General features: G+C 41.3%; 1 protein-coding gene across 3 annotated transcripts in view; it reads right to left on the minus strand.

Moving 5' to 3' along the window:
* The window catches only part of LOC136877429 (sodium-coupled monocarboxylate transporter 2), a 426,077-nt gene that overhangs the window by 217,616 nt on the left and 188,251 nt on the right, over positions 1 to 20,210 (minus strand). For 2 of the 3 annotated variants that reach the window (XM_067151480.2, XM_067151461.2), the window contains exon 3: positions 18,761 to 18,818. The exons of the other annotated variant lie outside the window; for it this stretch is intronic. The gene's annotated coding sequence lies outside the window, so the exon portion shown is untranslated. The remainder of the gene's footprint in view (positions 1 to 18,760; positions 18,819 to 20,210) is intronic. 3 annotated transcript variants of the gene reach the window in all.

The following is a 20,210-nucleotide window of genomic DNA, read 5'->3' on the forward strand; positions in this document are numbered from 1 at the left end:
CACATTTATTAAATTTCAAGTTGTCCGGTTAGCAAGTTGGGTGAATATCTAGCAAAGAAGAAACCAGTCTGGAGAAAATATGGAGGACTGTAATTAGGTCTGATTTTATTTACTGGATATAGAGAAAGTAGAGGGAAAATACAATTCTGCTTATACTAAATGGTTGTTAGTGGGATGCCGAATGATAAGTAAATTGTCGAACAAAGAAAGGATGGACAAAAGAGGAAATCCAAGATAGGGAGATGTGTAGGAAAGGGACTGATGAAGGAAATGCCGACCCCATACAAACATGGGAATTGTGACAAAGAAAGAAGGAATACTAACTGACTGCAAACATGTGATGCAGCTCATATCGTGTCCTTTCTTCCCACCCATTTGTATTAGAAATCATTCGTACCAGTTACCTTCAGCTTACGAAAAATGCGAGTAAGATTATAGTTGTATATTACTGTTTGATATCGCGATCACAGACAGGGGACCTCCATTTTTTCGAATCGTGATAACTATGTCTGACCTATGTCAAAAATTGTTAATAAAGGTCACATCGGTAGCGTAACGGTTAGCGTTATTTACTGCCGTCCTTGGAGGCTCGTGTTCAATTCTCAGTACTGCCAGAAATTTAAGATTGGCAGTAGGGCTGGTGTGTTGTACATGTTTACCACCATTGGGGGCGTGCCTGGTAAGAGGTATACCACATCGAGGAATATGAGGATACGAGTTTATTTTAAAAATCTGCATGTACTACCCTGGATTCGAACTGCGGCCTTTAGTGAGTTTACTTGTAGAGCATGTTACTCACATGTAACCACCCTCAACCTTCACTTCTAGATAGCGTCAATCGTATAGTAGATTGTGGATGTTGCATGTTGCTAGTAGTGGTAAGTGTTGTGCTTTCCTTTCCATTTCTACGGTATCAGTCTTGTTGCTAAAGCTGAAGTGTAAGAACGTGAGCACGCGGGCAGTAGACGAGTTTATGTTTAGAGTGCACATAGGCCTTCAAGGTAGCGGTCCTTCACTTACTGTTGAACTGACAACCAAGTGAGGGGGTAAGAACCCCCCATGGAATTTTTACAAAAGAAAATAAACAGAAACTGAAAAACAAGTGAAAATCGACTCAATAGCGTACTGGGAGGAGTAAGAAACAAGCCCATGGAATTTTTACAAAAGTATATAAACAAAAACTGACAATAAACAAATGAAAATAGACCCAATAGTGTACTGAGGGGTAAGAAAACCCCATGGAATTTTTACAAAAGTAAATAAACAGAAACTGACAAACAAGTGAAAATCGACTCAAAGAATTGGCTCTTTTTAAATATTCTGTATACTTATACAGACAAAATTGTAAAACTAACAGATTTCTTGAATCTATTTTCTAAGAAGCCTCGAAAGTGGGATTTTTAGTTGTAATCTGAACTTACCATTCGCCTTGAAATTATTTACTTTGATCATATTGTTCTTGTTCTGTATTTTAATGTAAGATTTTGTAGTGTAGCGCTACTGCAATCTGAATAGCAACATAGTTATTTACGTGTATCAGTGTCCTTATGACACTCTTGCATGTGCACCACACACGCACAAGCACCTTCATTATGTTTTGTCATTTTGTTACCATACCCCCCACCCCCCCTCCTCCCAATAGGTCGATCCTGGCTACGCTACTGACTAACCTAACCTACGAATTGTATATCGGTTCTAGACCGTCCTACTCTAAAACAAGCGGCTCTTCGGGACAAGCACTGGAGGTCAGCGTGCTATGTTGCAGTTTTAAAAGCAAGCTAAAGCGCATCCCTTGTATAGGCCTATTTAATGATATTTGTTTCTACGTCTCACTAACTATTTTTACAGTTTACGGAGATCTTATACATTTTTGCGGTATAAATGCCGCAAAGGAGCTGTACTAATTTGCGATTAACCGAGCTCGATAGCTGCAGTCGCTTAATTGCGGCCAGTATCCAGTATTCGGGAGATAGTAGGTTCGAACCCCACTATCGGCGGCCCTGAAAATGGTTTTCCGTGGTTTCCCATTTTCACACCAGGTAAATGCTGGGGCTGTACCTTAATTAAGGCCACGGCCGATTCCTTCCCACTCCTAGCCCTATCCTGCCCCATCGTCGCCATAAGACCTATCTGAGTCGGTGCGACGTAAAGCAACTAGCATAAAAAAAAAAAAAAAAATTGCGATTACAAACATTTATGGCAACTCATGCTGTTTTGTGCAAAGGCACAGTAATTTACTGCGCTCATCTGGCCATACCGAGCTCATATTTATTGCCTCAGCTAGTCCCTGTGATTGCTCTTCAATGGTACCAAGTTAGGTTTAAGAGGCGTAAATGGTATCTATCCAAAGGGCTTGAAGTTTTCTTAATCCTTCGGCAACCCTCTTGTAGACTTCCTACTGTGTTTCCCATTTCCGTAACTCTTCTCTACTGAACGTATGCAGAGAGCACGGGAGCGGACTTATAAAGGAAGAATGTGGCTAACAATTTCATGATTATGGAATGAGGAAGGAGTGAAAGTGACGCCTAGGTCAGTCCTATAAAACATGATCAGATCACACGTATTTCGTCCAAAGGCTCCGAGAAAGTAGGCTACGCCGATTGAGGAGTTCAGTTCGTTAGCTTGGATTTGGGAGATAGCGGGTTTGAACCCAAATGGCAGTAGCCCTGAAGATAATTCATCGCGATTTCTCATTTTCATGCTAGGCAAACGCTGGGGCTGTACCTTAAGACCATGGTCGCTTTCTTTTCAGTCTTAGCGCTGCCCCATCCCATCGTCATAAGAGTCAGTGCGACGTAAAACATAATAATAATAATAATAATAATAATAATAATAATAATAATAATAATAATAATAATAATAATAATAATATATTTCGGATTTTCAACTTCGCAATACTGCCTTTTCGAACCAAGACCATCACTTTAGAGCAAGCGTTGAGTCAGTGCGTCTATATTGTGTGGATGGGGTTTCTTTTATCTGTTTTGCACTTCAGTCATCATCATCATCACGTATTGCCTTACTAATTTGTAAGCTGATCCTAATTGTGTGTACTTTCATCATGCTGTTTGATAATAAGTAAAACACACATCTGTAGTTTATTAGTTTAACTTTCCTGCTATCGATTATACGAATACCGGTATTTTTTAAAATAATAAATTAGTTTTCACTTAACCGGTTGGTGTAGGTATTTAGATAACATAATATGTACAGTATTAAGCATTTAATTTTAATGGTATTTATTATGTATGAACTGTAGTGCGTATCTGTCCATAGTATTCAATTTTGTAGAATTACTATATCTTGCTTTTATTTTTATGTTTAAATGTTACTGAAAGTGGTTAAGTGTAAGAGAGGGCCTTGAGTCCTAATTTCCCCACATCGGGCCAGTTCGCCGTCTGGTTAAGAACGTGCAGCTGTGAGGTCGCATCCGGGAGATATTGGGTTCGAACCTCTGTACCTTAATTAAGGGTCCGGCCGCATCCTTCCCATTCCTAGGCCTTTCCTGTCCCACCGTCTCCATAAGACCTATCTGTGTCGGTGCGACGTAAAGCAAATAGAAAAAAATCCCCACAAATGTATGTTATAAATACATAAATAAATTCATAAATAAATTAATAGAAACAAATCTTACACGTTGAACATGTTTTGTATATTCTGAATACTTTTGTCACCAGCAGGAGTTCACATCAAGCAAGCAAACAGTTTACATGAACTCTGATATTGTGATTTTCACACGTTTCACATGGAACGCGAGCCATAGGCATGGGGCGTATGGTACATTGAAGTTCTTAAGTCTAATATTTTTCTCAAAAAGTATTTACTCTAACACCCTGAAACGTTTGTCACTTCCCCACAGATCTTTGTACATGGTTATGAGGGTAATGAGGAGTTGTAGTAATGTAAAGGAGAGGGTATATAAGTCTCTGGTAAGATCCCAACTAGAGCATGGTTCCATTGTATGGGACCTTCATCAGGATTACTCGATTCGAGAACTCGAGAAAAGCAGCTCAATTTGCACTGGGTGATTATCGACAAAAGAGCCGCGTTACGAAAATTTTGGTAAGTTTGGGCTGGGTATACTTGAAAGGTGACGAGCTTCTCGACTAAGTGGCATGTTTCAATCTATCGGCGGAGAGATTGTGTAGAATGACACTAGTAGACGATTAAGTTTGAGTGGTGGTTTAAAAAGTAGAAAAGATCAAAATATGAAGATAAAATTGGAATTCAAGAGGAAAAACTGGGGCAAATTTTCATGTATAGGAAGGGGAGTTAGGGATTGGAGTAATTTACCGAGGAAGATGTTCAATAAGTTTCCATATTTGCAATTATTTAAGAAATGGCTAACGTAAACAACAGATGGGGAATCTGCCACCTGGGAAAATCAGTAGAGATTCATTGATCTAGTCTCCCTTTACGTGTACGAGTATGTTATGTATTTATTGCAACCTTGACGCCATGATTGCATGGTCTTCAGGGGTGTTTCTTGCCCACAGGAAAATTGCATATTCAAGCGCAGCATGACTGGAATATGTGGGACCGCACAGTGTCCTTGAGCGCTAAAAGGAGGCAAAAATCAATAGTCGAAAGTTCAGGTGAGTAACGATTATGGGGAATAATTTCGAAGTTGTCCTGAAGGAACCTTTGGAAAAAAAGCACCCGATGACCAGAAGTATTGTCTTGAGATGAAAGAGCGTAACGTTGTTGACGTCGTTGCGTTGGAAGAAACTGCGCACATAGAACTACTTCGTGGGACACGGTAGTCGTAGTCTTGCCCTTGGGAGGGCACCTCATTGATCACAAAACGTGTCCCACTCGTTGGCTTAACGGTCAGCGTGCTGGCCTTCGGTTCAGAGGGTCCTGGATTCGATTCCCGGGCGGGTCGGGGATTTTAACCTTAATTGGTTAATTCCAATGACACGGGGGCTGGGTCTATGTGTTGTCTTCATCATCATTTCATCCTCATCACGACGTGCAGGTCGCCTACGGAAATCAAATAGAAAGACCTGCACCTGGCGAGCCGAACTCGTCCTGGGATATCCCGGCACTAAAAGCCATACGACATTTCATTTCATCACAAAACGTGGCCATTTTCTCAGCACTGACGGTAAACTATAATTTCTTTGGTAACAGCGAGTCTGGGTGTTTCAATGGCTCAGACTACCCTTTGGTTTCAGGGTTGAAGAACGATATCCATCTCTAATTTATAGTGAGTTTGTGGTATGAACGCACCATCCGTGCCATCATCACATGCGAAGATCGAGAAACACATGCCACGCGCTCAGCCTTGTGCTCGTCAGTCAGATTCCCATCCGCAGGAAAACTTCCGTATGTTCATATCGTCATGGAAATGCTGATTTTGGAGACAATCTCTTCCAAAGTGGAGTGGTGGTCCTCCATAATATGCTGTTCCACTTATGACATCATGTTCTCAGATCGGCTGCTTCGATTCGTTCGCACATAGCGTTTTACCTCGAATTTTCGCACTCTCTAACGTTACGCGTTTCACATCGTAATATTATAACTACATGTCTCACTGAGTAGACGACGAATTTAGATTGGTGCGATACCACAAAAATGGAGAAAACAGATAATTAAAAGCTGTTCTTAGAACCTAAACTCGTCCCTTCAAGTATCTGAAGAGTCTAGCTCCAGCTGCTGCCAAACAGTTTCTATGCGACAGGTGAAGGTGCAGTCTGTGTCAGCTTATTCTTGAATGATATCCGCGTGGTTTATAATTTGCCCCATGTTTCTGCCTGCTATCTTTTCTGTGCAAACAGCGATGTATCAATATCTGTCAATGCAATTTTAAACTTACTTGTAGAGATTTCCTGGTCAATATACTCTACACTACACCACCAGGTCAAATGTTTGTAAAAACCTGCCACATATTATTCTATTGAGTATTGTTCATATTGAATTCCAAGATGACGGACGGAAGATGGAGGATATCTCGTACTTTATTAGCGCAGCATTTTTACAGGGTGTCCCCTCAAAAACACCGACAACGCTTAGAATGTTGTACGGGAAGGCAAACTGATCGGTTTTCAGGAAGGAACCCATATTCAGAAACTCACGGCTTGGACGCTGTAGCGCATCGAAGTGTGACATGGGTGTGCGTTCCACATGTCGTCAAATAAACCCAACATGATTAGCATATCGGGCTCATTACAAACTGTGTACCTCCTACGTCATTACAGAGTCTACAACGGCGGTGCTGAGCCTCACGCATATGACCCAATACGCGCGGTTGTCTTTGAAGAATTCCAATCGCTGCGTGGACTCTAGCAATAAGGACCTCCCTATGCCGTTCCGCATACAATCTTGCAGCAGGTCTACCAATGCAATACGCTTTGTCGTATGCAAGCACCAGGTCGGTCATTTGCACATGTTGCACTGGTGTTAACAACGTTACTGCGATGGCAGACTACAGTACACAAGTAACGCAGAAAGATGTGCACCAAGGACTGTGTGGAGGAATGTAGCGCATGCGCAGGAATGTTATTAGGCTGAAGTTCATCCGCAGTACACAGATGGCTAAAGGGTTGCATACCTTCCGTATTAAGACACGAAATCGGAACAAATTGTCACAACCGTCCTCAGACTTCGATGCTATCCAGCGTCCAAACCGTGCATTTCCGAACAGCGGCTTCTTCTTGAAAACCGATCAGTCCGTCAACCGCACAACATACTAAGCCTTGTCGGTATTTTTGGGGGGCATCCTGTATTTGCCACCTTTCTTCTGTACTGTATTTTCTTACACAATTTCATCATTAAATCTTATTTTTTGTGACTCGACGAAGGGCCATTGAGGACTGAAGATTGGATGATTTTGAGCATAGTCATGAGTGTGTATTTTTTTCCAGTTATGCCAGTCTAGATCCCATGGAGGATTATTGCATATAAACAGTAGCTGTGGTCTAGGAGTAGTTTTCAGTGTGGCTGTGATTTTCTTCTCGTATTTATTAATTGATTATGGTACGACATATATTATACAACCTCCGATGTACCTTGGACAAGAGACTGCCAAGGCAGGATGATGACTACCCCATCCAAGTGACGGCCGAAGTAAATCGATCTTTCACATTCGTTCTAAGTAAAGGTATAGCGTCTTTTCTCAGAGTCAAGATCATGATACGTCGGGTAATTTCGGAATGCGTTGCCGTATTATGTTTGTCGAGCGCTACTCGAACCAGAGCTCGCATCCACTCCCAATTTTCTCTCATGCATCGTAATATAATCGGTGTGTAACGTGCACCTATTACAGAAAGAATGTGAGAAGCTCGTATTAGATGGCGTGCCACGGTATACCCTGCCTGTCGTAAGAGGCGACTAAAAGGGGGCCCAGGGGCTCTGAACTTTGGAGCATGGTTTGGCGACCACGTGGCCCTCAGCTGAGTCCTGGCATTGCTTCCACTTACTTGTGCCAGGCTCCCCACTTTCATCTATCATATCCGACCTCCCTTGGTCAACTCTTGTTCTTTTCAGACCCCGACGGTATTACGTATGGAGGCCTAGGGAGTCTTTCATTTTCACGCCCTTCGTGGCCTTTGTCTTCCTTTGGCCGATACCTTCATTTTTCGAAGTGTCGGACCCCTTCAATTTTTTTCTCTCTGATTAGTGTTTTATAGAGGATGGTTGCCAAGTTGTACTTCCTCTTAAAACAATAATCACCACCACCACCTTAGATGGCGTGTTGAAAACTCCGTGGTAAAGTTGACCCACCGATACGTCCGAGGAGAAACGTGTACAGCCTGCCCTAGACCGTATGTCTTTGCTTTCTTAACCGGGAGCCGGGCTGAGTGACTCAGACGGCTGAGGCGCTGGCTTTCTTACCTCAACTTGGCAGATTCGATCCTGGCTCATTCCGGCGGTATTTGAAGGTGCTCAAATAATTCAGCTTCGTGTCGGTAGATTTACTGTCAGTATAAGAAATCCTACGGGATAAAATTCCGGCACCTCGGCGTCTCCGATATCCGAAAAATGTCAGTGGGACGTAAAAATAGCATCATCTTTACCGGGACAGTAGCATTCACACGTGTAATAACTGCCTACTGCTGGTATTTCGACGTGTGGACATTTTGCACTTGGGCAGTGGGTTTATTTAAATTTTCTGTTAGCAGCTCTTGGAAGACTGACCCTCCGACGATGGTGGTCGGCATCTACTGTGCGTGGAAAACGTGTTATTATGGTATAGGATAGAGTTATATGCTGTACATGAGTTGCAGGGATGTTTGGTACAGCACAAACTTTCAGTCCTCGGGCCAAGGGAATTATTCACTTTGAAAATAAAATACCCGACCGGGAATCGAAGTCGGGGCCCTCTGAACCGAAGACCACTATGCTGACCATTGATCCACGGAACCGGAAAGTGCTTTGATGGCAGGAGGCGAACAGTGGGCACGTCAGTGAACCGAGTATGGTATCACACGAATTTCGCGTTAACAGAGCAAGAAGAATTTGCGACTTGCACTAAACTATACACTATAAATTACGCTACGCTAAACTACATAAAAATGAACAAACGAACAATAAAGTTAATATTAATGCACGGAACGTTAGAGCGAAAGGAACCACTGCAACACCAAGGACTGATCGACTAACTGAGCCGTCATAGATTTAGCGCGCTGCTGTACGTGACGACAAACCCGGGTGATGGAACACCGGAACATAAACAATCCTGACATGACCAAGTTCAATCTTATTTTAAACATGACATGCTTTATATTGTGTTCTTGAAACACGAAGTAAAACATTTAAACATCTTGTTAACTTCTCCCGAGTGATATATAATCCATCATTTCAAGACACTGCACAGTTTATATAACTAGCAGAAGTCGTAACCGTTCCCAACAAGAGCTCTTCACACCAGCGCAGTGGCCCCGTCAAGCTTCAACGTTGCATTTGCATTGCTAAGTAGCTAAAAACAAGTTTATGATGAGCGATTTCCATGAATAAGTTTTTAAGAAACCAGCTAATTATCACTGTAATATTGCCTGCATTGACTCTGAATTTCTTAAGAATGGATATTATTAGAGCAGATAAAAGCGATGTGAAGGTCCATACATTTTCCATCATAAGATATTATTTTGGTTTCACTTGAAATGTCAGCTTTAATTCAAAATATGTCGACATTATCTTTCCTCGACGGAGTCCATGGTCTAGGTGACTTATCCTCCTTCATTCTGTACAAAATTCAGTCTGCAAAAATCGAGGGCTTTGGAAAAAATAGCAGCAATCTAGAAAGGAGTGAGACAACGCTACAGTTTGTCCCCTCTCATTTTCAATGTTTATATAGAACTCGCAGTAAAGGAAATCAAAGATGAATTTGGAAACGGCATCGCAATTCAAGGAAAGAAAATCAAAACCTTGAGATTTGCTGATGATATAATTTTATCCGAGTCTGCAGAAATTGGTGAAGGGTATGTACACAGTCTTGGAGGAGGAGTAAAAGACGAAAATATTTCACTCCAAAACAGAAGTAATGAAGTGCTGTCGAAGTGGGGTGATGCAGGAAATATTAGATTAGGAAACGAAGTCTTAATGAGACTAGGTGAATATTGTTACTTGGTTACAAGAATAATAAGGATGACAGAAGTAAGGACGGTGTAAAATGCAGACTAGCGTAAGCTAGGAAGGCCTTTCATGAGAAATTTGCTCACTTCGAACATTGATATTGGAATTAGAAAGATAGTTTCGAGGCCTTTCGTCTGGAGAGTAGCACCCTATGGAAGTGAAACAAGGGCGATAACTAGCTCAGAAAGAAAGGCAATAGACACTTTTGAAACGTGATGTTACAGGAGAGTGATAAAGGTGAGATTAATAGATCGAATCACGAATATTGAATCTAATTTTCCCGAGGAAAATGATTTGTTGGATTTGATTAGAAGTAGAGACAGAATGATATCTTACGACACAAAGGACTTGTTCAGTTGATATCTGATGCAAGTGTAAGCGGTAAGAACGGTAGGGGTAGACCGAGGTATGAATACGACAAAATTATTACTGCAGACGTAGGATGAAGTAGTTACGTAGAAATAAAAAGGTTAGTACAGGATAGGGTTACATGGGGAGCTGCGTGAAACCACTGAAGACTCAAACAAGAACATGCAAACAGTGTAGCAATAGAAATGAGCTACATTATGTGCCGTCTAATTAGTAATTTTTAATATCCAATTATGTTCGAAATTTGCTCAGTTACCTTCAGGGGATAATAATAATAATAATAATAGCTGAGACACGAGAAGTAACCAAGGAAAAGTCCATCGAACTGTTGAAGCAAGCAGAGAAGATAGGTCTCAAAATCGCCTTTGGAAAGACAAAAATAATAACCAACGTTAAGAATCCTCCAAAATATTTAAAAGCGGAGGAACAAAAAATTGTGATCGTTAGGGATTTCAAGTACCTTGGTGAATGGATCAATTGAGAAGAAAGCAACGGAATCTCGACGAATCAAAACAGAAACATCCTTCCAGCTTACGAAAGACACCTATAACAAAAAATTCCTCTCCTGGAATTCCAAGATCAGGCATAATTACAGTCGAACCTCGATATCTCGAACCTGCATTACTTCAATTTTCAGTATCTCGAAGTAACTTACATTTCTCGGCCGTTCGTCCTATTCTTCACGTGTATTTCTCTATTACTCGAAATTCGGTTACAGGAATTTCTGGATTTCTCGAAGCAATCATTTCCTCCCTTGAAGCAAAAAAACTCTAACTCGAATTTTGTGCAACATTAACTGTGCAATACGGCATTTGTGGTTTGTGAGGAACAGTTAAGTAATGAAAGGGTTACAATGATGCTGGGAGTTAATAAAACGATAACCGTAAAACTAAAACTTCTAGCGATAGGATAATCGGCGAAGCCTCACCGTTTCTCGGGGGTGAATTAATTACCGGTCAGGTATGAAAGCAACCTCCCGAAGTCGCGGACGACAAGCTCCATTTACGAATTCTGGCTGCGCGGTACTGACGAGAAGTTTCAACGTAAAGGGAGGAAAGGTGAACCGCAACAAACAAAAGAGACTAACGAATTTTTTCCAAGGGTGTTAACGGAGGTATGTTTCTGGTTTCACTACTGTATATACTGTATCCTGTCTTCTAAAGAGTTACTATAATATGTGTCATAATTAAAGTGAAGCCGTAGTATAGAGTTAGTTTGTATATTAAGTACTGTTAAAAATTATGTATTCAGTATAAGCCCGTAGGTATACAGGTGTTAGGGGTATACGTGCAGATATTTCTTGTAGCATTAGAGAACGATGTGACAAACTACTATATATCAAACTTTTAGTAATCCTATGAAGTTATTTTCGAGAGCAAGGTGATACGATGTTTTTAGAATAGGCAGTATGCCTTGCTCTTGTGAATGAATAGCTTTCCTTTGATAACAGACAAGTCACGCGCCATCCGTGCCAAACTGGTTTCTGTTTATGTTTACGAGCGAATGTACTACCGTAACAGCTGAACGCTACCTATGTAATGCCATGAGATGTTACGTAACATACTTCTCAAACGGATTTTATGTTTAAGAGCAACTGAACTACGATAACAGCTGAAGGCTGCTACTAGTGTATGCCATGTTACGTTACATTCTCGCCGGACTGGTTTTGTTGTTGTTGTTGTTGTTGTTGTTGTATTTAGTTTCGTCTTAGGGGCTTCAGACAACCCTGGTCATCAGGTACGGACCCTGGAGATGTATCGAATTGTCAGCGTTAATACTGGTTCACTTGCTGTTACGTCCTTTAGGGGATTGGGATATCTCTGGTCATCAGCCCCGTGTTCTAGTGAGTACGGAAATGACCTGAAAACCTGTGTCAGTGCGTGACCTGTACGAGCGTGTGATATTATTATTGGTTGGGATAGGCGCGCCGGGACGTGAAATACGGTACGATCCCCGTTGGGCATTCAGTAAAGGTAGAAGAAAGAAGGCAGTTCCTTACGCCAACGAAACCATGAGTAGCATCGGAATTGAATTAATGAAGCACATCGAAAGTTTTGTTACAAACGAATAATGGACATGTTATACAACTAAATAAATTAAAAGAACCTACATTTCGTGCCTCCTGCCGGGCTGAGTGGCTTAGACAGTTGAGGTGCCGGCCTTTTGACTCCAACTTCGCAGGTTCGAACCTGGCTCAGTCCGCTGGTATCTGAAGGTGTTTAAATACTGTACATCAGCCTCATGTCGGTAGATTTATTGGTACATGAAAGGAACTCCTGCGGGACTAAATTCGGGCACTTCAGGGTCTCAGAAAACCCTAAAAGTAGTTGGTGGGGCTTAAAGCACTTAAAATAATAATAATTATTCTTATTATTATTACCAGGTCATGAAGAGCTAAAATACGTGGAAAAAATAGTAAAATATGCGTGGTTTAGGAGGAAACAAGATGAAATGTACGTCACGTGAGGCAACATCGGTCGCAGTAGTTAACTACAGATTACTATGCGTAAGACGCCAACCAGGTAAAGCTCGAGGGGATGAGTCTGCTGTAACCTCGTATTGTGTATAAACATCAACATACACATCAAAAAATCTGAGAAACATAAACAAGGTTACACGTTACAGACATGTAGCTATTAACCTGAACGCCAGGCCGACGGTCGCTTTCATGAGTACAAGATGAGTTATCAAATTATACACACTTCACAGATGTCGAACGTATCTAACAAGATTCCGCCACAACTACATACTACATTTTACTATGATGGTGCTAATAACTAATAGCAGCTGATTACGCTACTGCGTGTTTAGATGATGTCGGTAGAATACAGTATACCTGTTAAGACATAAGGCTCCAGTAGAAGTAAAGAGGTAACGGGAGCCATATATTTAAGCAAGACAGAGCCGAACAAGGCGCACATTAGTGACACAGACATAAGAGTGGCGTGGTCGTGGGAACTACAGTCGTAATAGTAACACTCTGTTGTAGAAAAGAATGAACTAAAATACAGTAGGGGCTCCGTAATTCTAATCCTACTACACCCATCCGGGTATTGACTCAGAACCGGTGCTGGAAATTGTCTTGTTCTACTGAATGGGGATGTTCCACAGTCCATGAGTGGAATACAATGGGTTCGAACTCCTCCGTCGGCAGCCCTAAAGATGGTTTTCCGTGGTTTGCCATGTTCACACCAGGCAAATGCTGCGGCTGTACATTAATTAAGGCCACGGTTGCTTCTTCCCGATCCTAGCCCTTTCCTGTCCCGTCGTCGCCGTAAGACCTATCTGTGTCGTGGCGACGTACATCAACTTGTGAAAAATGGTAATCAGCTGGTGAAAGACACTGCGCCCGTTGAATGTGGTCAGGATGCACTCGCTCTTCATGCAGTGTCCTGCGTATTGTCCAAGTTGGTATACCAACGGCACGTGTTATACTACGCGTACGGCGCCCGGGATCATCGTTTACTATTGTCAGGATGTCTTCTTCCGCGTCTAGGGATACACGTGGCCGTTCAGGCCATCGCTTTTTAAAGCGTGACGTAACACAACCTGTATCGCGAATACGCTGCAGTACAGCAAGTATCGTTGTTGGATTCGGCGCCCGTCTGTTAGGAAGCCTTTCCGATAGATTCATGGAGCGCGCCCCGTATTCTGCTCTGCCGCACGATACACTAGCAGCATATCATGGTATTCGTGGTTTTCATACACTGGCATTATTCAAATATTACAACTACTACTACTACTACTACTACTACTAAGTAACTCGCGTACTAGTACGGACGATACTTCGCCTTTCTGACAGCTGTTATTCAGGTAGGGGGCGGGAACCCGTCCAACCACATCCCCCTCGCTAGGAACAGCAGAAAACCGAACCGGCACGTGACACGTCTAGTGATTTCGTCGAACTACTTACGTTGAATATTCTCCCACAGTGTGATTTAATTATCATGGATTTTTAGAAGACCAACTCGCCGTATGCAGAAACACCCCGGACTTCATTTCTTCATTTTGTTATGTTGCACAACATAGCGCAAACAAAAAATCTATAGGATGTCCGGTTAGTTTGCCAGGCAAAAGCGTGTTGACGTGTATGTAAATATTCTTACGTCAACCAAAGAATGCATGGGATAGGATGTCCAAGTGAGTAGTATCGGAATTGAATTGTCAAAGCACATCGAAAGTTTTTCTTCATACCGATAAGGGACATGTTATAAAAATAAATAAATTAAACGTATCTTACTTTCGTGCTTCCAAACGAAAAGAATATGTTTAATGGTAAATTAAAGCATTCTAGCTTACTGCTGCTTTTGCAGTGCCTATTAAACGTATCGAAATAAACGTTGCCAGGCTGAGTGGCTCAGACAGCTCAAGCACTGGTTTCATGAACTTAGTAGGCTCGACCCTAGCTCAGTGTGGTGGTATTTGAAGGTGCCCAAATACGTCCGCTTCTGATCGGTAGATTTACAGGCACGTTAAAGAATACCTGTCGGCAAACTTCCGACACCGCGCGTCTCCATTGGAGCGTAAACGACATTATTATTATTATTATTATTATTATGATTATTATTATTATTATTATTATTATTATTGGCCGAGTTGGCCGTGCGGTTAGGAGCGCGCGGCTGTGAGCTTGCATCCGGGAGATAGTGGGTTCGAATCCCACTGTCGGTAACCCTGAAGATGGTTTTCCGTGGTTTCCCATTTGCACACCAGGCAAATGCTAGGGCTGTACTCAATTAAGGCCACGGCCGCTTCAATTCCAACCCCTAGGCCTTTCCTGTCCCATCGTCACCGTAAGAACTATCTGTGTCGGTGCGACGTAAAACCACTAGCATTATTATTATAACTGTGTTAGTCTATTATTACTATTGTGAAAATAATAGTTAATCGCCCCACTCAAACTTCGTAGCTCGTAATCTGTCAGAAAACACTAAAGAAAATAGTGAACTGTCAACAAGTCCTAATTATTATTAATCTTATAATCGCGGACATGTCTCCGAAATTACCGAAACATATACTGTACTTACAAATTGTTTTACGTCGCACCGACACAAATAGGTCTTACGGCGACGATGGGTGAGAAAAGGGATATAAGTTGGAAGGAAGCATTCGAGGCCTTAATAAAGGCACAGTCCCAGCATTTCCTAGGTGTGAAAATGGGAAACCACAGAAAACAATCTTCTAGGCTGCCGACAATGGAGTTCGAACCCACTATCTCCAGAATGCAAGCTCACAGCTGCACGCCCCTACCCGCACGACCAACTTACTCTAAGCTCTAATGCCGGTCTGAGTAGCTCGGACAATAGAGCGCTGGTCTTCTGATCCTACCTTGGCAGATTCGATGGCGGCTCAGTTCGGTGGTATTTGAAGGTGCTCAAATACGGCAGTCTCGTGTCTGTAGATTTACTTGCATTAAGAAAAATACTGCGGAACAAAATTTTGGTACCTCAGCGTCTCCGAAAATCCTGAAAATTAGTTAGTCGAACGTAAAGACATTATTATTATTATTATTATTATTATTATTATTATTACTATTATTATTATTATTATTAGTAGTAGTAGTAGTAGTAGTAACATTATTTTTACGGAAGTACTAATTAAACGCTTCAATTACAGTCCTCATTTTACCTATCGGCACTTACTGTCCAGTAATGAGCCTTCTGTCCGCCTCTATGGTGTAGTGGTTAGTGTGCCTGCCACTCCCCGGAGGCCCGGGTTCGATTCTAGGTTCTACCACGAAATTTGAAATGTGGTACGAGGGCTGGAACTGGGTCCACCCAGCCTCGGGAGGTCAACTGCGTAGGTGTTTCGATTCCCACCTCAGCCATCCTGGAAGTGGTTTTCCGTGGTTTCCCATTTCTCCTCCAGGCAAATGCCGGGATGGTACCTAACTTAAGGCCACGGCCGCTTCCTTCCCTCTCCCTTGACTATCCCTTCCAATCTTCCCAACCCCTCGCAAGGCCCCTGTTCAGCATAGCAGGTGAGGCCGCCTGGGCGAGGTACTGGTCATTCTCCGCTGTTGTATCTTCCGACCCTATGTCTCACGCTCCACAACACTGCCCTTGAGACGGTAGAGGTGGGATTCCTTCCTGAGTCCGAGGGAGAAACCAACCCTGGAGGTAAACAGATTAAGAAGCAGAAGAATAAGCCTTCAATTACAAATACGCGGCGGCAGTTCCACAGTAGCTCTTTTTCCTTCGAGCAATGTTCACGCATGGTTGCAACTACGGTTTTTGAAATTTGTCTCATTTATGACAATTGCGCTGAATACTTATAGCCTTTTCTTTCAGTGTGCACCGTCCTTTCAATGACCTGAAAAATTTATGAATATGATTAGACAACTCGCATTGTCTATTGTCAGAAATTCATCGTATTTTCTTTCATTCTGTCAGCTTGGTTCACTGAGTAATGCCATAGACGTCTTATAAATCACACACAACTACACAACACTTGTTTCGCATGTATGTGCTGGTACGGATCTTCGACGTCATTGTAAGGATTCTTTGTACTTTTCACACAGAGTACCCTAGACCTATCTTCGAGTGCAGCAAGTGGCCTGGCACATGAGTCAACCTCCCCTACTTGCCAAGCCTTTAGGGGAAGTGCACAACAACATGTGTTGGCCTGCGATAAGAAACAGGTTCAACAATTCCTATACTCTTCTACTGTACTTCCACTACGCGTGGACAGAATGACATAACCGGCGTATTCCGCTACGGCCGTTCAAAACACATTAGGTCATGAAATATTTGGCTTAGTTATGGGAAAACTAATAGGACAAGGTAAAGAGTACATAGCATATATTGCGAGATGTGTTTTTCTTTGTCGACTAGCAAAATATCTGCACGTATACCCCTAACATTCTGTATATGATTCAGTTATGTGCTATACATGATCAAAAACGATATTCCCTTTATCTCGAAATTTCGATAACTCGAAATAAAATTTAGCTCCTAAGGTGATTCGAGATATCGAGGCTCCAATGTAGTAAAGTCTGAAGCCCTTCATGCTGCAGAACCACTGTCTATAACTACATATGGTCCAATGGAAATGAAGAAAGGAAAATAATACGGAAAATCTACGCCCCAAATTCCATAATAACAAACTTTCACACATCAGTAATGAAACCCTGTATAGGAAAACGGAGGAAAACACAAAGAATTGTCGATACAATATGGAGAATCGACTTCTATGGCCACATCCTAAGAATGGACCCGAAAAGGATAACTAAAATAATCTTGGACTATTTCCGCAATAAGAAAACCAAGCCGAACTGGTTTAAGAAAACTGAGAAGCACCTACGAGAGTTACAAATTACAGAAGAGATGCTTGTAGATGGATCCGCGAAGAAAATAAACAACGATAAAATATAAGGTTTTCCGGACAGGGTGAAGCGCATACGACCATAGAGAATTTCCAAAGAAGAGATCTGAAAGGATGAAAATGTACTGGGAGGAAAGGAAAACACGACTCACTAAACATTAATTGATCTATCGTACCCCAAAGTGGGTGAAACGGATAATAATAATAATAATAATAATAATAATAATAATAATAATAATAATAATAATACACAAATTATTGTGTCTGTCACCGATCAGTCCGAAAGCCTCTACGAAATAATTATTCACCTCCACAATACTCTAATATGTCATTTGCTTTACGTCCCACTAACTACTTTTTACAGTTTTCGGAGACGCCGAGGTGCCGGAATTTAGTTCCGCAGGGTTCTTTTACGTGCCAGTAATCTACCGACACGAGACTGACGTATTTGAGCACCTTCAAATACTGTACCACCGGACTGAGCCAGGATCGAACCTGCCAAGTTGGAGTCAGGAGGCCAGCGCCTCAACCGTCTGAGCCACACAGCCCAGCTCCTCTGTTTGTAACTAGTTTTGAGGTTTCATTCAGTTCCGCATCTCTTACTTCTAAATCGTTAAAAAAGCGAAGGCTAACCATCGTCACCTTGGTTTTCCTCTGCTCTTCTTACCATCAATGGCCGAGTCCATGGTCGAGGTGACCTACCTTCCCCCATTCAGCCCACGTAACCCAATCACCGAAGCCGATTCACACGAAAGCAGCATCTAGCGAGTTCATTCCTAATGTAGTCTTTAATGGTGGCTAATGTGCTGTGATGTGTCTATTCTCGAACGTGGTCATTGTTACGCAAAATTGTGCGTCGAACACTTCACTGAAAATCCCCATCGTCATTTAGATACTTACTGAATATATACGGATGCACATCTCGCCCATATGAACATTTGAGTGGACAGTAGGTAAGTAATCTACTTTTATCTATTACACTTGTACTGATAATACAATTGACTTCTATAGGTTGATTTCCAGTCATTTTCAATATTGTGACCAATTGTCCTATCATATTGCGACTAACCACAACTACTTGAAGCTACTCGTTTGATCAAATGCGTAATTTTACACGGAAAAGACCCCTACAGCCGTTTTCAGCGACCATATCTGAGCCCTCCTACCTATTTTCATGCAATCTGGAGCGCTTGAATAAGTAGTAGTATCAAATACAGCTTTAATTATTTTGTAGGTTAGCTTTTCGATTATTTTCCCACTTACTGTAAATTGTATTTGTTAATATTTGTTTAATGTGAGGTAAGATTTCATAGTCTTAACTACGGAAAAAAAGACAAGGCAAATAAATAAATAAATAAATAAATAAATAAATAAATAAATAAATAAATAAATAAATAAATAAATAAATAAACAAATAAATAGTCAAAGCCTTATAATATATCGAAGGAAGGAATATTTCTTTCAATACTCGTTCATGTTTCTTGGAACTTACCACTTGAAGGTAACTTTGACAGATTACGGCTTTCTGTCCCACCTTTCTCCACTTTTGTCTGTAATGAGAAAATAAAAATTGTTATTTAATACAGTGTTGCATTAATATTTACCAACAAGAACACTACATAACATGATATGCAAAACGTGTCCATGAATTAGTTTCATATAAATTATGTGATAGAAGATACACAGGTACGTGCCTCCTAGGGCACGTCGACTCTGCTAGACTCCCACAATTTGCAAGGAAAAAATTACCACGAGATTCTAGCAAAGTCTAGAATTATTTTCACTCTTTTAGACTTTTATATTTATATTCGACTTCCTTGGTCAATGCAAATATGATAGCCGATTTACAACTGTCACTGGCTTGTCACCGTGATCAGGGTGGTTGGAATCCCGGCCATTGTATATGAAAATGGTCTAGTCCATTCGATTCGGACTGTTCGTAATACTAGATACCCCATGGCTATGATACCTATATAAACAGTGTCGTAAATCTACAAGCTCACGTGCCTTGCCTGTAAGATCTTCGTAACACTTATTTTTCTTCCCGCACCAATAGCATGATTTGTGCGCCATACTAGTATTAACTAGATCTTTGATTGCCCTTAATTCAGTTGCTATACAATTTGAGACACACAGATGTCGGAATTTCGTTCCTTGAGGATCTTTTAATTTACCAGAAGCCAGTTTCACAGAGTCGTCTCATTTAAACACCCCATAATGCCATCAACCTCAGCTGTGAACGAACCCGCGATTTTGAGAACAGTAGAAAACAGATTACATAACTAAGTTTGCATATGTCTTAAGATGAGCTCTATATTTCTCCTAAAACAGTAATCACCAGTCCCCCTGTGGGTGGGGGCAATATAATAGAAGATTCTCAACTTGAAAGAGTGGGCCGGTGACCACAGGGATCTAGATGAATCATGTTATCTCACTTGTGTCAAGTCCGACTTGTTGGATGAATGGTCAGCGTACTGGCCTTCGGTTCAGAGGGTCCCGGGTTCGTATTCTTGCTACATCTTTATGGTAATTGAGATTAATGAAGATCACATGAAGGTATACATCCAGCTGTTACACGTCCAGATACATAATAATTTGAAATAACTCGCTCAGTTAAATAATAAGTCTAACGGATATTGGAGGTATAGAGCAATTCATAATCTCAGAACCCCGTGGTATTCAAATTAGTTACGTTCATTAAGCAATGTCCTTATACAAGCAGAAATATTAAATGAAATTACACCATTTAATTATTGAGCTATTATCGACGTGTAAAATGTATATCTTTAAACTATCTGAACTATTCTAAATCTTAGTTTATAAATAAGAATATCGAGAATTATTATCTTATGGACAGCTTGCATTCAACGTCGTGATATCTCTATTAACAACATGACTGTAAATAGTTCGTTAGATTTTTTAAATGGCGCGATGAATTATGA

This window comes from Anabrus simplex, chromosome 1 (assembly GCF_040414725.1).
Source record: "Anabrus simplex isolate iqAnaSimp1 chromosome 1, ASM4041472v1, whole genome shotgun sequence".
Classification (NCBI taxonomy): Eukaryota; Metazoa; Arthropoda; class Insecta; order Orthoptera; family Tettigoniidae; genus Anabrus; species Anabrus simplex.